This window comes from Phyllostomus discolor, chromosome 14 (genome assembly GCF_004126475.2).
Source record: "Phyllostomus discolor isolate MPI-MPIP mPhyDis1 chromosome 14, mPhyDis1.pri.v3, whole genome shotgun sequence".
NCBI lineage: Eukaryota > Metazoa > Chordata > Mammalia > Chiroptera > Phyllostomidae > Phyllostomus > Phyllostomus discolor.
The window spans coordinates 34,000,169-34,016,920 of NC_040916.2; the positions used below are offsets into that span (position 1 = coordinate 34,000,169).

Genomic DNA, 16,752 nt, shown 5'->3' on the forward strand with positions numbered 1-16,752 from the left:
CAGGAAGCCGAGGTGTTGAACTTCGCCAGCATAATATCCTTTCATAAAAAGGAATGTGGAGACAGCATTCGTGGTTCTTTGCAACCCAATACATGATGCATCTAATACATGTTCTTTAATGAAATATCACACCGTACATTTTTTTTGTTTTAAAAATGACTCTATTTTCCAAGTATGATAACCACTTATTAAAGGTACCAGGTGTAGTGGGACAGAGAGGTAGCATAAAAACGAGGCTGGTCTTAAGGATTTGTTGTTATTAAAAGGCTGTAAATTCAGTGGATGAAAATCTGGCGTGCTTCCACTCCTCCTGAAGACTGATTTTCATCAGGCCTATGCTTCTACTATAAATGATCCTCAAAAAGAAAAACAAAAGAGAACATGGAAACACTTCAGAACAAAATCTGTTTTGTTTTGTGTTAGTTTTCTTTAAATCTACATAAAAATCCTGGGAGACGGTTTCTGACCATCTGTCCACATGCACGTATCTGCAACCCAAATCCTGGGACTGACTACTCAAAAGGCATCTCAGTCTGAAAACATCTTACAGGTAAAAGAGGCTTATTTGCCGGTCAAGACAACAGGTCAAGTTGACAGACGGCTTCCAACACTTCTCAGATCCCGCGCACTCATTCTGTAGACTCAGCATTTGTGAAACGTCAGATTTCCTGTTACATTCTCCTCTGGGGGCCTCTTGTCAGTCCTTGGGGAATCACAGCAAGGCTTCTCTCCAAAAATTGGACGTGTGGATGTAAGAACGTCCTCTGAAAGTTGGATCTAAGACATGAATGCCCAAGAAAGGCATCCCAAGGAACCTGACTCCCCCGGTGCCTGAGAATCGGCTGTCCTTGTTGAATTTACATAACTAATGGGAGGGGGGGGAGAGAAAGGAGAAAAGAAAAGGCTGGGGTATGGAATAAGCTGATCCACCTTAGACCCATAGAAGAGGGAAAGTGAATGAATGAAGTCCAAAGTTCTGCCCCACGTCCTGACGGGAAGGGAACCGAGGCTGATGGAGAGCATGAACTAGGGTTCCGGCGAGAGGTGTGACTTTCTGAATCCTGGACACACTGACAGAGATGCGGGATGTGGAGTGTGTGCAATTTGGTTGATTAGATCAATCCGAAGCGAAATCATTCATAAGGTTGCTTTATTTAATTTACTTTATTCTGCTATATCCTCACCAAAAAAGACCTTCTTATTATCAATTACATTTCCACACTGAATGAAATCAGAATTTTTACCCGTGTGACAAATTCATTTAAGACTACACAGACATGCATAAGAATTTTACTTTAATGTATCATCAGTCCCTTGGGGATACCTAATATGGGTCTGTTTCAGACGGACCATGGTGATTGAGTTTCTTACACTGAGAGGCAGATGGTGGGCTACGTAATCTTAGGTAATAAGAAAGCTTAGATAGGGTGGACTATAGGCTAAGATAGATAATCTGAATTATGAGACCTCTTTGTAACAGTGGGCCAGGTGTCTCCAGCAACAACTTCCCTATGTGCTGGCCCAGTTATTTAATTTTTTTTAAATGGTTGATCTTCAGAACCCATTGAAAGGAAAAGAGGTTATTATGAGTATGTAGAGAGATGGCAAAAGTAAATTATTATTTTAGTTATGGAAATTTGTTTAAAATTGAGTGAAATAAAAATATATATTTTACACAAAGTGAAAGTTTGCAATTAAGTCACCAAATAATTATTCACTTTATACAAGATCTTTCTAATAATTCCAATTAGCAATTGACTCAAAATTTTAAAATTTGCATATTTTAGATGCAGATGGAATGTTTTAGTCTAAGAGACACTTGACCAATTAAAATTTAGGGTTTTTTTTTTCAAATTTACATTCACATCTGTCAAAGAAAAATTACTGCCAGATTAAAGACTGTATTTCAGATTTCTTAGAATTTTAAAAGACTAGACTAGTGTTTACCTTATTGATTTATTGCTTTATATGATACATACTAAAATGTTTGTGCTCAATTTTTCTGAAGTAAAAAGTATAAAAAGGTCAAGGAATAGTTGTTAAAATTATACATGCAAAAGCTATGAAAAAAACCCAGTTTTTTGGAATTATTGAAAGAAATGATAAACAGTGCATTTACTGATATTGTGTTTATTACCCGTGCCCACCGGTTGAGTTGTAGAGTCTTACTAAGATTTAGTATGTTGTTAATTCAAATTCAAAATTGTTCATGAAACAAAACCAATGTTTGCCAATTATTCAGTAGTTAAAGACAAACATTGACAGTGTATTCGTGTCTCCTCACTGGTACCACTCTGCATATTCACAAAAGCGTGAAGCACCAACATGCAGGGAAGCTTCTTACTTAGGTTCTACCCAGAGAGGCTGAGTTGTGTGATATGAGACACTGTCGAAAATGAAACCAGACAATGTAACCAGTAATGATGATTCTATGCATGTTTTCTAGTAGGAACCCACAGAGTCATCTACTTTGCCTGTAATAACAGGGAGAAATATTCTGAAAGAGCTTTTTGGGGGAGGGGCACTGAAAGTTAGACTCGCCCTTCAGTTTGTGCAACCCTTCGCTGGCGGCAGCGCTAAGCTGCCAAGAGAGCTGGAGACGCAGAGATGCGCGCCCTCGTTCACAGGTGGAACCCACTTCCGGCTGGATTGGCAGTGCGAAATTATCACTTCCGGTTTAGTTCTTGTCAAGGGACTCCTCTACCATTACAGTTGGAGCTTTGCCCAGGTACGTCCTTCCTCCGTATTTCCCCTGTTTTCTTAGGTGATGTAAAGGCATTCTGGGATTTGGTCAGGACTGAACATCCATTTGAAAGCACTGTCTCCCTCTCCCTGCCCCCCCGACAGAACGTCTGGGCCATCTAAATCAACATTGCTTAAGGTGTTTTTAAAAGTTCAGATCCCAGGGTTTTTTTAACTTTATTTTAATTATTGTTCAAGTATAATTTCCTATCTTTTACTCCTATCCCAGCCCACCCACCCAGCCCTCCCCACCTCCCTCCCATTTCTACCCACTCCTAGTTTTTGTCCATGTGTCCTTTATACTTGTTCCTATAAACCCTTCCCCTTTCCCCTGAAATTCCCTCCCCTCTCCTCTCTGAACACTGTCAGTCTGTTCTCTATTTCAGTGTCTTTGGTTATATTTTGCCTGTTTCTTTGTTTTGTTGATTAGTTCCTGTTAAAGGTGAGATCATATGGTATGGGAAAACATATTTGCCAATGATACCTCAGACAAGGGTTTAATCTCCAAAATATACAAAAAACTTACATGACTCCACTCTAAGAAGACAAGCAACCCAATTAAAAAATGGGCAAGGGACTTGAACAGACACTTCTCCAAGGAGGACATACAGAGGATCCAGAGATGCATGAAAAGATGGTCAGTATCTCTAGCTATCGGAGAGATCCAAATTAAAACCACAGTGAGATACCACTTTACACCAGTCAGAATGGCCATCATAAACAAAGCACAAACAAGTGTTGGAGAGGTTGTGGATAAAAGGTAACCCTAGTGCACTGTTGGCAGGATTGCAGACTGCTACAACCACTATGAAAAACAGTATGGAATTTCCTCAGAAAACTAAAAATGGATCTGCCTTTTGACCCAGCAATCCCACTGCTGGGACTATATCCTAAGAACCCTGAAATACCAATACAAAAGAACCTATGCACCCCAATGTTCATAGCAGCACACTTTACAATAGCCAAGTGTTGGAAGGAACCTAGGTGCCCATCAGTAAATGAGTGGATCAAAAAACTGTGGTACATTTACACAATGGAATTCTATGCAGCAGAAAGAAAGAAGGAGCTCCTACCTTTTACCACAGCATGGATGGAACTGGAAAGCATTATGCTAAGTGAAATAAGCCAAGTGGTGAAAGATCCCAGGATTTGAACTTCGTAATAGTTCAATCAGAATTGGGGGTGGGTATTCTGAGGAATATTCATTTTAAAGAAATATCTTCACAGGCTTAAAGAAGAAGGATCAGACAAAAACGATGACTGTTCACTACTCATGTCCCTCAGGGCATCGAGGCCCCACTGCAAAGAGAAATCAGAGCCGGAGCCACAAACACTAGCTTGAGGGCTTGAGTCTGTGAGCTTGATACCTCTCAGCCTCACGTGCTGTGAGAGTCATTTCCTCTCGGGTGCAATTACAGTCCAGGGTGTTTTTAGCCATTCATGGACGTGTTCAGACATTAATTGAGCAGCTACAATGGAAAAACCCTGAATAGTGAGGATTACAAAAAAAGAAAATGTAGGTGGGTTCTGAAAACATAAAACTCAATAGAAAAGAAAAGAAAAACCACAGACAACAATGATGTAAGTTAAAACGATATAGGTTCAGCCCTGGCTGGTGCAGCTCTGCTGGTTGCAGTGTCTTCCCATAAACCAAGAGGTTGTGGGTTCGATTCCAAGTTAGGGCACATACCCAGGTTGTGGTATTGATCCACGCTTGGGATGTGTATGACAAGGCAACCAATCAATGTTTCTCTCTCTCTCTCTTTCTCCCTCCCTCCCTCTCTCCCTTCCTCTCTCTCTAAAAGCAATGAAAAATTGCCCTCAGGTGAGGATAAAAAAATGACATAGGTTCAGAAAAAAGGCAACACCAAAATGCAACAAGATAGACAAGGGAAAAAAATTAAAATGCATTGTGATTGAAAGATATCAAGAACCTCTTGTATGAGGAACATGATATTAAACTTATACCCTGAGTTAGGCAAGACTGTGAGGGGGCGACCACTGAAATATTTAAGACAGGAAACAGAATGACATCTCTTTCCATAGGAGCTCGCAAAGTGCCTTCTTCGGGCCATTTCTTTTCCTTCGTCGAATTCTATCTTTATCTAGGGTTTTTTTCGAATATCTCCTTTATTTCTTTTCACCGCAGTGACAGTTTCCCCAAAATTCCTGGGGTGCACTGCTGGTGTGGATAGTGTCGGGGTTTTCTTGCTTCAGTACAGCTGTCACACATCAGACTCAGAAGTGGAAAAGTCTTTATAGATCTTAAGATTGAAACTTTAAAGTATTAACAGATTCTTTAAGGATCAAAAATCTTTTGAAGCGCCGTGGGTGAGCACCATGGAGGCTCTGACCGCTTTAGGGGGCAGAGCGATTGTCGGCGGGCTGGCGTTATTGTCTCACCTGCGTGTCTGGGTCTGCCTGTCGCTTTCTCCTTTATCCCCGGCAACTAGAACTTAGATTTTCTGTATGATTCCTGAACACATGGATTTTTAAAACATGCTTTATTTAACCCACAGGGATATGTGAAACAACTGTCTGCTCCTAAAACTATATTACTAGAAACATCAATTAACTAGTGTCGTGGAATCCATTGGATAAGCAATTTACATTCTCTGATCTATTTACATAAACTATATCCAAGAAGATGATGCAAATCTGAGTAGAACTGAAGCCCAGTAATTAATTCTATTGATGTTAGTGGGGAGAAGTGATTTGAATATTGAAAAAAGGAAACAGGATCTCAGCTACACAAAGGGAACAAATTTATCACGTGGGTATTGCATTCAACAAGGAATAAGGCAGTAAACAGGCAAAGCCTTCAGTTCCTTAAATAAGTTGGTTTATTGTCTCATGCAGGAGGTCACAGAGGTAGCCAGTCTGTGGCTGGGGCAGCGATTGCATGGTCGCTGGAGGGACCGGAAGTCTTCTCTCTTTCCATCTATTGGTTCACCCTTGTTTCCGCCCGCAAGGACACGAGATGCCAACTGGCTCTCCGGCCACTACAAGGTACAGAGAGCCCACAGGGGTCCTTCCTAGAGGAGAAAAACCCCTTTAAAGAGCTCTTTCAGAAATTTCAGTTCCATCCCATTGCCCAACCCACGTGGAAGGATGGCTTGGAGAATTTTTCTTCATTTGTTTGTTTGTTTTTTTTAAAGCTCATTGCATTTCTCTATTTAAATAAAATCAGGAAAGTGAGATAAGCAAGTATATTAGATTCACAGGCAGTAAACTCCATTACAAGATGAAAAAAATTATTTAATCTTCAAAATTTATTTAATCTACAAGATAGTGATTTTCCTCTTTGTGGAACGATATACGTGGAAAGGGTAGCCAAGACTTGTCTCCCTGATAAGAAAGACTGAAAAGCATAATTTCTCAGAAGTTCACCATGGCCGACTCAGGACTAGTTCAGCTGTGATGGATCTAAAAATGCATTTACTGCTTATGCTTCAAATTCAATTTAAAATAACTTTGTTCTTGATATTTTATCAACATATTTTTGTTGCTTATTTCCAGTGCAAGTGGATCATATTTAAAAAGTAAGGCTTCATTTTAAACGCCTACAGTCTGTATCTATCTATCTCTACCCAGGAAATGACTATATAGGTTATATATTTCACGAAAAATGGCAAGAAATAAGATTACACTGTAGAAAGAAAAACCCACAGGTCGACTTTGAACCAAAATATTTTAGGATGAAAGAAGGCTTCTAGCTTCCATATGCAATGCAGAATAACAGAACTGCAATGAATTATTGCAAAAATTATCTAGGATACAGGCTGGCAAAAGCAGGGCAGGAATGATAGCAGTTAATTTTCCTGCAATCACTTTGCAATAACCTGTGCCTTGTGGCCACAATCATAGACTGTCCATGTAACAATACCATCATATATACAATCTACAAATGGCTAGCCTCGAATCACATAAACTCATAAGATACTAGGACAGCCCATTTACTAACAATAGCTGCTTCTCTAAATGCCTGATGAGACGGCGCATTTAAGTAATGAATATGTACATAGATGTTTTTCTAACACCAGGAGGTCACTGCCTATAGTGTCACTGAGAATGAATTGAGCCCTGAGATAGTAGTAATAACACAGAGTTAGCCCAGAAATGAACACTGTGCTTTGAAAAAGATCATGGGTCTTATAATATGAATATGATGGTTTAATATCGCAGCTCAACTACTTAGCGTTAACAGGAATGCTGTGTTTGCCTGTCAACCATGGTTTTCAGGGACTAGTCCTCTTCCACTTTAGTTCATAATGTTACAGGGTGCAGCCAAGAGGGGGGAGCCCAAATGGGCATTTGAAATGGGGTCTAGAACTCAAGGTGTCCAGGAGATTTTAAGGTGTCTTCACCCCTTCCCCCACAGGTGTGAGTTGGGGGAAGGGACACACAGAGCAAGAACATGCAGGGCCGTTTTGTACAACAGCCTTGCAGCTAATCCATGGCATGGTCATTTAACATACCTATAGCCTTTGGCTGGTTGCATAGATATGTTAAATAGCTGTGGCCATGCCCTGAGCCAGGGGAATGGAAGTAACTTCCCCACCAAGATGTAATTGGGGGGCAGGTCCCCCGAGTTACAGCGCCCCCGTGGGAACTTGGAGGTGATTGGCTCCATAACATGGGGCCACACCTGCCCAGACTCATGATGGCAGCCCAGTAAAGCTGGAAGGATGTGAGTTCTGGCATGTGAGGCTGAGTGTGGGAGGAGTCGGAAATGGGGCTGCAAAGGAAGATTGGAACGGGGATTTAAACCCAGACATGGCAGCTTTGTAGATAGAACCACACGGTTTTGGCTGAGTGGGGACTCCCGTGGCCCTGGGGGAGAGAGGACCACGCAGTTGCAGTGGTGGAGAGAGAACCTTGCGTCTTTGCCAGAGTGGGGATCCCCACAGCTTTAGAAGGGGGAACCACCACCCGGCTTTAGCTAGAGATCCTGGGGACACAGCTGATGGTGCCAGGAACAGAGGGAGACCTACCAGCCAAGACGGATTACTGGGAAGAACTGGGGGCTGCCTGAGCCACAGACTTCTATTTCCTTTCCTGAGATACGGTACCCCAGACTGGGCAAAGGGGGGAAAGAAGGACTGTGTGTGTTTGTGGGTGTTTTAAGGGACTTTGGGATTTTGATTAGGACATTTGGTCACTACTTTAAGTCTGTATAGCATTAAATAAACATTTCCTTTCCTTTTCACCAATCTCTGGCATTGAGAGATGTCTTTCCTTTGGTGGTGGACATAACAAACCTTGGGGGTTCCTTTTGGGTAATAGTATATCATCCCAGACCCCCCCCCCCCTTTGTTTGGTAACAGTAAGATCTGAGTGGTACTTAACGCGACTTCCAGTTTAGGGGCTGTTTCAGAGACTCTAGCCGGGTCAGTTGGAATGCTCTACTCCATGGGTAACCTAGTTCAGTACAGTGATGGGCACGTGACCAGAGTGAGCCAACCCGGGTCCTTCTGGGGAGACTGCTATGGCTTCTGAAGAGAGGGTTTCCTCCTTGTGACAAAACAGTGGTAAAGAATAATGTGATTAATTATTCCTAAAAGGCTTTAAAGCTCTTCGCTTGGCAAGTAACAGGCACATAGTCAAATTTTGATTTTTTTTTTATTTTACACTTGAAAAAGAATGCAGGTCAAGTAGAAAAGATTAGTAGAAAGAATACAAGATCTGGACTTAGAGACCCCACCCCTTGCTATATATAGAAATCTACACAAATTACTCAACATCTATAAATCCTTTTTATCACCTGAAGAATAAGTTTAATACTTTTTTATTTTACCTTCTGGTTAGTACCTGTGTTCAGAACTGGCTGCATAATTTGTGGTACCCACTGTTAGAAATAATTAGAAATGTGGGTGCACTCAGGGTAGTGAGTGCCCTGGTGAGTGTGGAGTTCCTGTGCAGTGTCCCCTGTGTGTGATGGGTGAATATGGTCGCAGCCACTCACCTAAGCCTCATCTGAGATGCTGCTTCCCTGGACACTGGGCTGGCCCTGGGACTGTCACCGACTTACAGAATGTGAGAGAGAAATGCTGGGTGTCGCGCTTCTGCTGTCCTTGAGGCTGTGGGTGAAGTTTGACAGTTTTGAGCCCAGCGAAGCCACTAAATGAACGCAGCCCATTGAAGGATCCCAGCCACGTGCTGCCCATATTCCGGACCCACAGAACAATGAGGAAGTGAAAGAATTATTGTGTTAAGCCATTATGTCACGGAGAAGTTTGTTGTAGAGCAATACATAATGAAAGAGATAGTATTTGGATATTCTCATCCACACAATTTATCATTAACGTTAATAAAGTCAGGTGGTATTACCTTACCGTTGTTCTCTCTGGTTTAAAGCAGCCAATCTGTATTTCACAGCAGTTGCTCGAGGTGTACGTTGGGCCTCTAAAATTAAAAGTTAATTCTGCAGGATGGCATTACTTTGTATAGCCACTGATTCTTAATAGGGTTATATAACGTGGTAGCCAAAATAATGGCTTTCATAAATGCCATGTCCTAATTCCCAGAACCTGGGAATGTGCTGCTTTATATGGTGCATCTCCTAGGGCTGTTATATAACAAATCACCACAAACCTGGTATTTAGAACAACGGAAACTTGCTGTCCCAAAGTCTGGAGGCTGGAAGTCCGAAGTCATGGTGTTACTAGGGGACCGCGCGCTGAAGGACCTAGGCGAGAATCTTCCCTCGCCTCCTGCAGTTCCTCACGGTTCTGTGTGCTTCTTAGCTCCAGCCTGCGTGGCTCCAGGCTTCCTGTCTCTGGGAGGGTTTTCTCTCTCTGCACATGGGCTTCTCCTGCATCTTCTCCCTTTTTCGTCTCTCTACAATACTTGCCATGGAACTAGGTCTTATTCTAATCCAGAATGATCCCACCTCAAGATCCTTCACTTAGTTATACCTGCAAAGGTCCCTTTTCCAGATTAAGTCCCATTCACAGGTCCCAGCTGGACCTATGTGGGGGGGCCACCATTTACCCCTGCATGTGGCAGGGGTGAGAAATTAAGGTTTCAGATGGGCTTAAGGTTGTTAATCATCTGACCTGAACATAAGCATATCCTGAATTATCTAGGTAGCCATGTGTAAGCACAATTAAACATACTAGAAGCTTATTCTAGAAAAATGTAGTCCTGAAATCTGCCACTCCCCCATCCCTTAAAATCTTAATATCTAAGGAGTCGTTACATTTCAACAATAAGATGGAGAGATTAACAAAGAATGGGCAATGGGCATGCAGAAATGGCCCATGATTTCCAAGATCCCTCTACTGGCCCAAGGATAGACTCACGTCCACCCTTAACTACTAGAGGGGCGTGGGAGTGTCGTCTTCATTGTGCCTTCGAGCCTCACTAAGATTGTGTGTGGGGGCAAGGGAGGATGCTAATGAGGCCATGCGATCTCTATACCACTGAATGAAATCGCAAAAAATGTGTAAACCATCACAAAAATATTAAAATCGGGAAATACTGTGACTTACCAACAAAATAAATAAGAACAAATAAGAATAATGAGAAATTCCAATACCCAGCACAACAGACAAAAATAACTCCAATAACACATACAAACAAAACAAAATTACCTCCAAAATATTGGAATCAAGGGCAGGAAACCCCTAAGTGAAAGGCAAATGCAGGGAAACAGTTTTTCCTGAACAATAGGATGTTGCTCCCTTCCATTAATAGAAAGAACTGTTCAGCTGTAGGTTAATCGCTGGAGAATGGAAATTAGAAATCAAAGGGTAATTGGTCCCATGCATGGTAGAGGCTCTGGCTGGAATGCCTCCTAGTCAGATCAGAAGGAAGAGAAATTACCCTCCCTCCCCAGACAATCTGCCCTAGTCTATGATGCTCCATTCATGTAGTAAACAGCTTCTGACTTTCTGGGAATGCCTACAATAAATTACAGAAAAGAACATTTTTCCAGGCACAGCTTTCTCTGTGCAGGCAGCTCTGGCTCCAGACTCTGCCATGACAATGAGAAAATTAAGTAGCCCCGTCACTGTTTGCCATCTGCATGGGGAAGGCGGGGGAGCAGGGCCAGCAGCGCACGGTTTATGCAGAAACAGTGCGTTGCTCCTGGCAGCAGGCGACAGAAGGGCAGCCTCTGAAGCACAAAGAGACAATTAGAATTTAACAATGATTGTTATATTCAGAAAGCTAAACAAATGCCACCAGGGAAACTCTCATAAGAAGCAAGAGAGACAGGGTTCGAAGGGCAACAGCCTGTCATCCCGAGAGGTGAGAGAGGTCGTGCCAGGGGAAAAATGGAGCCACGTGCCTAGGAAAGCTACAGGAAATTCACCCTCCATTACACGAGTTAGTATTTTTCGCACACACAAAATTATGATGTTCTTGACCCCCCCCCCAAATATTTCAAATGTATCTCCTGTAGTGCGCATAGTAACGAGGTGGTTTACTGGGTATTCTGTGATCTGGTTTCTACTTCTCCAACACAGTCCACGCCCAACACCAGTCTTCAGCCACATCGAAATTGAACGTTCTCCCCAGGACAATGGGGAGGTTTTGGCCTTTGGGCCTTCATGTGTGCTGTGTCCCCCTGCCTGCATCCTCCTCAGTCCCCTTTCCTCCTAGGCATCACTGCAGGTGTGCGGGTGTACTGGAGGGAAAGTGCTAGTCTCTATGACTCATGTTGTTCTCATAGCCTTTGGGCTGCCGGCTCCTGCCTGGTCCTGCACGTGCGCACACTAATCAGTATTGGGACTCTGCCCGTGGCCTGAGCGTTTCAAAGGCAGCCCCCGCCCCCAATTCCCCCTCCCCTTGACCTACAAGACCTGAACTCTGTATTTCCTTCTGATGGATTTAAGGCCTAGATCCACCATCTTCCCCACTGGTGCCTTCTCCGTCAATAAATCATCCTTTATTCCAAACTCTGACATTGTGAGTTCTGACTTTTGGAAGCCTCGGGCACACGGACCTTGGACCAGTAACACCAGGAAGCAGACTGCGGCTGGAGAACTAAGCAGGCAAACAAGCAAGCCCGAGGTTCATTTCCAGGCACCGGCTATCCACCCCTGGCCCCGGAGCTGAGAGCCAGAGCGCACACTGGACTCCCTCCTCGTCTATTGCATCTTAGCTTTTTGCCATTTCCTTCACAAAGTCTTTATAGTCTCCCCTCCCAGACATTATGATTGGCTGCCCCACATACTGCCATCGCCCCGCACAATGAGTCGCTCCTAACACTTCCCGCCTGTGACGTTGCTGTGTGTTTGCGTCACAACATCATAAGCTACCGAAGGGCAAAGACTTCGGACGGAAGTCCAGTACCTGGCCCATAGTAGGTGCTCAGTAAATATTTGTTAAATAAAGTAGCAAATGCTTACAAGGACATACTTATAAAATAATTTTTGTGAAATAAGAAAAATGTTTACATAGAAAATGGTTTACAAACAGTAAGTCAGTCCTGGGGTCATAACGTTTGCAGGGTAAGAACAAACATCACGCGTACATTAGTCACATGGGACAGGAGGGGGGCATATTCAGCACCAGAGTCCGCCAGCCTGCAGAGTGTTTATACCCCGTGCAAAGGTGCTCTCCCAAGCGCTGCTGCCTTTGACCAGGTAGTGCCTTATGCTCCTTCCATCCAGACAACACAGGGTCTTTTTCATAAAATGTAAGGTGTGGCATCAGACTCCCCACTTTGAGCAAGTGTTTAAAACGACACCTGCCCTATTAGATTTGTCTTTGCTGTATTGACTGTTACTATTCAGAGGCATTGAAAGGATAGAGTTTACACTGAGCCTAAATTTCCTTAAGAAACCCGCTATTGTAACACAGAGTTGAGGTGTTGATCAGGTTGTAGAGACGCTTAAACTCCATGCCTTCCCAGTGAAATCCAGCAACGACTCGGATGGGCGGTGACTGAGAACCTGCGGGCCATTCAGAGGCTCTAGGAGTGGCCCATCCGCCACTGGGCACGGCCGTCAGTGTCGCTGCCACAGCCATGTCACACATACTGCCACCTCCTTGGCCAGTGTCTGTTTGTAGTGCTTCCATAATGTGGTTGGGCCAGAAGAGTTATTAAATATTGCAACACACCAGGCCCACACTGTGGCAGAATGGTGATAGTTATCATGCCATTGCCTGTGATCCAAGATGGATAAATTACAGTTCTCTGGATCTGATCAAGAGAAAGTAGGAGAATACATTTATCAACATGGGAATGTCAAGACATATATGTACCTGTACCTGTGCAGTTACATCCCTGAAGGCTATAGCCCTTGGAAAGCAGGGGAGGTCATTAACTCCGCTGGGAAGAGGCTGGCAAAGAAATTATATAATTGTAGAATACAGAGCCCAGATGAGGAAACATTGCTGCTAGAAATCGCCAGGAAATTCACCATTAAGTGTTTCAAGACAATGAATAATAAAATGTCTGCTTGAGATCTTATGATTAATTCCAAGGGCAAGAACCCTGACAGAGCAAGGAGTCTGTAAGAAAAATAACAGCGTTTCTAAGAAACCGGAGACTTAATTTGGAAACTACTGTTTGGTTTCCATTTCTGATACCTGGAGCGTCTCTCTCAGGGTTGCACAGGGATACTCAGGAGTGAAAATAAGACTGAGCTCAAGAATGAATCACCACGATCTTCAAAGCAATAAAGCAGCCAAAGGAATAAAATCTAGCATATTACAAAAATGTATATATTCTACCAAATACATAATATAGGTAAGAATATAATCTATAAATAGTAATATAAATACTTATAAATAAATCTATATCTTTTAAGAAAATGGAGTCTGCATACAGATGTTTAGATCATACATAAGACAACCTAAAATAAGGTAACGGGTTAAAATCTCACGACGCTGGGACTATTTCTTAAGGGATCTCTGAACCCCTTGCATAGTGAGAGCATTATGGTCATGTATACATATCACAGACATCATTCTTATCAATACAGAATCATACTATTTAAGCACTTCATAAGCATTTACTCGTTTTCTTTTCACAAAAGCCCAGTGAGGTAGGTGCGACAATTATCCACATTTTACCAATTAGGAGACAGAGGCACAGAGCAGCTGAATAGCACGCCAAGGTTACATCAGCGGTAAATTGTGAAGTTGACGCTTCAAACCAGGCGGACCGGCCCAGGAAACTAGAGCTCTGGGCCCCACAGGCTGGGGATCGTCCCCCCACAAACATACACACTCGTGAGCATGTGCTGTATGAATGAACTCCTGCAACGTTTGCTGGAGACGCATCTCTGCAGGCTGACGCGGGGTCCGCCACGGGCAGTGGTTGCACTAGGGCTGGCTCGGAGCACGACCCCCTTCCCTTCTCTTCAGTTCTGCAAACCAGCCCGGAAGGTGGAAAGGCATATAAATGCCACATACATGCAGGTTTGAATCTGGAATCGAGCATACCTTGCCAAGCCAGCTCCCAACCTTTAGTGTCTTCTGTTCTGAGATTTGGGAGGAGCCACTATCGCTGGGTTACGTAATGCAAGAGTGGTACCGTTTTTGGACTCCCAGAGGGTTGAACACGCCTCGGTCACGTGCCCACAGAGCCATCCGGTCAGCATCGCTCGCACACACGGGAGGGCCAGGCCCACCGTGAGGCACTGAGGAGATCGGGATAAAAGTGCGGTTCTCTGCTGAGTCACTCTGGCACTGCATAAATGTTTGATGAATGCTGAACAAGCGGATCTCTCGAGGGCACCAAGTGTTAAAGTTGCCGTGGGTGGAGAAATCACTCCCTCTCTCTGAGGCTTTTTCTCTTCATGTGCAAAGTCAGAGGACAGGAGAAAGAATTTTAACATACCCCTTTCACGAGTTGGTATTTTGATCCCATGGTGACCGATAAAGCACTAACAAGTATGAAGCATGGGAGGTGTCGGGCAGGGTGATACGGGACTAAGATTATTTTTGACAGGGGTCTGCACCATGGACCAGAGAGGGAGGGGGCATCAGAGACGCACAGAGGGAAACAGGCGCAGCTGCGTCCGTGTCTGTGGACGCCACACGCTGTGGAGAGAGCAGCCGAGGGAGCCGTCGAGTCCACGCACGTGGTGTCCAGCCCCTAAGAGGAAAATACCGATTTAACCGAGTTCAACGTGTCTGACCGCCGGTAAGGAGAATCGTAAGGTGTGTCTGCAAACAACTTGGTCATCTGCAGCCCTGCTGTGGCACTGTGTAAACAATTCTGTTTTATTATTTACGGCTGCATGTACTTGTCCCGACTGCCATGGTAGATGGCCAGCTTTTTAAGTTCAGAAGCAAGATCTTAAAACAGAAAAGAGGTAAAGATCATGAAGCAGGTGGTGCAGAGAGTAAAATGGAGAAATAAAATTCTAATTTATACACATCGCTGTATATTTTACATTAAAGTGCTATTACATTTTAAAATTTCCACTAAACTCCGACTTTGCGGTAGGAGATGAACTTTGTGGTAAGGAGACGAACTAGGATATAAATTTGTGCGTCTGAAAGCACTATATAACAGATTAGTTAAATGAATGTTTGTCTTCTGAATTTGTCCTCGATTGCTCTCTCGTTATTTGGCTTGAATTTAGAGAGAGAGAGAGAAAATAAAAAATATATGGGAACAATCAAGAGAACAGGACCTCGATAAATGAAAATGTTTCCCCTGCATAAATTGTGACTGCACTAGAAATTTTATGAACCAAGTGAAATGGATATAAGATCATCTGAAACACGGCCATTATGTAACCTGGGAAAGGATCCAAGTAACTTGCAGATTTTGCTAAGGAAACTCACGCTGCTATGTGAGTGCTGACGTCCAGTCCCCGGTGAACACGGCCAGTCCCCCGTGGCTTTGAAATTCAGAAGAACACCCAATTAGCCTCGTAGCAGACCATACGGTCAGCCTCAAAACTCCAGCTCCAGCGCTGCCTTCAGCAGCACACACACTGAAATCGGGATGACACAGAGTAAGATTAGCATGTCCCCTGCACATGGAGGACACGCAAACACGTGAGACCTTTCCTAGTATTAGCATCAAGTAAAGAGACTTCACACATGAGATCAACAAAGCAAGTCTACTCGTGGCAGCAGGGCCCAAAGTCAGCTACTTCAGAACCCTGACCTGCAGCCTGGCCTGTGGCTCGGTTGGTCGGAGCGTGTCCTGCACACGGAAAGGCTGCAGGTTTGAGCCCCGGCCAGGGCACACGCCTTGACTGCGGGTTCAGTCCCCGCTGGGGTGCGTGTGAGAGGCCATCTACCGATGTATCTCTCTCCCTTCCTCTCTCTCTAAATCAATAGACATATCCTTGGGTGAGGGTTAAAAAAGAAAAACAAATCTTGATCTTTTCCGTTGGACAGAAGACTGCTTTGCTTCACTGTTGTCTGTAGAAATAGATCTGTATTTGCATTATAAGAAAGGCCACGCTCAAAAGAGTCTAGTTGAGTGGGGCAGTGATAAAGGGTTAAAAGGTTCTGAGTGGGACATCCAGACGTGAAAGAGGGAGGCAAAGCGTCAGCTGGCGGTGGGTGTTCTCAGTCGCCACAGCCCCTTTCATGGCGCCTCCCCACGGGGCAGCGCTCAGGGACCGCAACCTCCAGCTCCCAGCAGGCCCGTTCTGTCTGTGCCCTGGACTCCTCCGACCCCACGCTCTTCCGTGGGACCCCGAAGCAGAAACAGGGACTATAAGGCTCTGGCATTAATGGTGCTATGCACAAGCACTGAAATATTAGATCTCCGTTCGCTGTGACTGTCATCAGGTTTGTAAAGGATGTGGCACGTGTGTGTGTGGCAGCTGCCATATTCGGGGACAGAAGGAAGCTCTTTGACTCAGCCCACAGCAGAAGCCCCCTGCGCCCCCCACTCCCCAATCTTGAAGAGGCATAGTCTCAGCTCTCCTACTGGGCCTTGTGAATGGAACTCCGGAGTAATTTCTGGAAAGTCAGCCCAGGAGGCCTCTTGCTGTCCTCCAGCTGATTTTTCAGGAAACAGATTCCCCGTGTTTACACATTCTTCATTGAGATGGATAGAGCGGTCCCCGTTTCCCGCGGCCA

General features: G+C 44.1%; 1 non-coding gene across 1 annotated transcript; it reads left to right on the top strand.

Annotated features, from left to right (window-relative positions):
* The first annotated feature begins 15,625 nt into the window (after positions 1-15,625).
* LOC114489271 lies at positions 15,626-15,731 on the top strand. The gene has a single exon (XR_003683840.1). It is a non-coding gene; the product is annotated as a U6 spliceosomal RNA (small nuclear RNA).
* Positions 15,732-16,752: the final 1,021 nt, after the last annotated feature.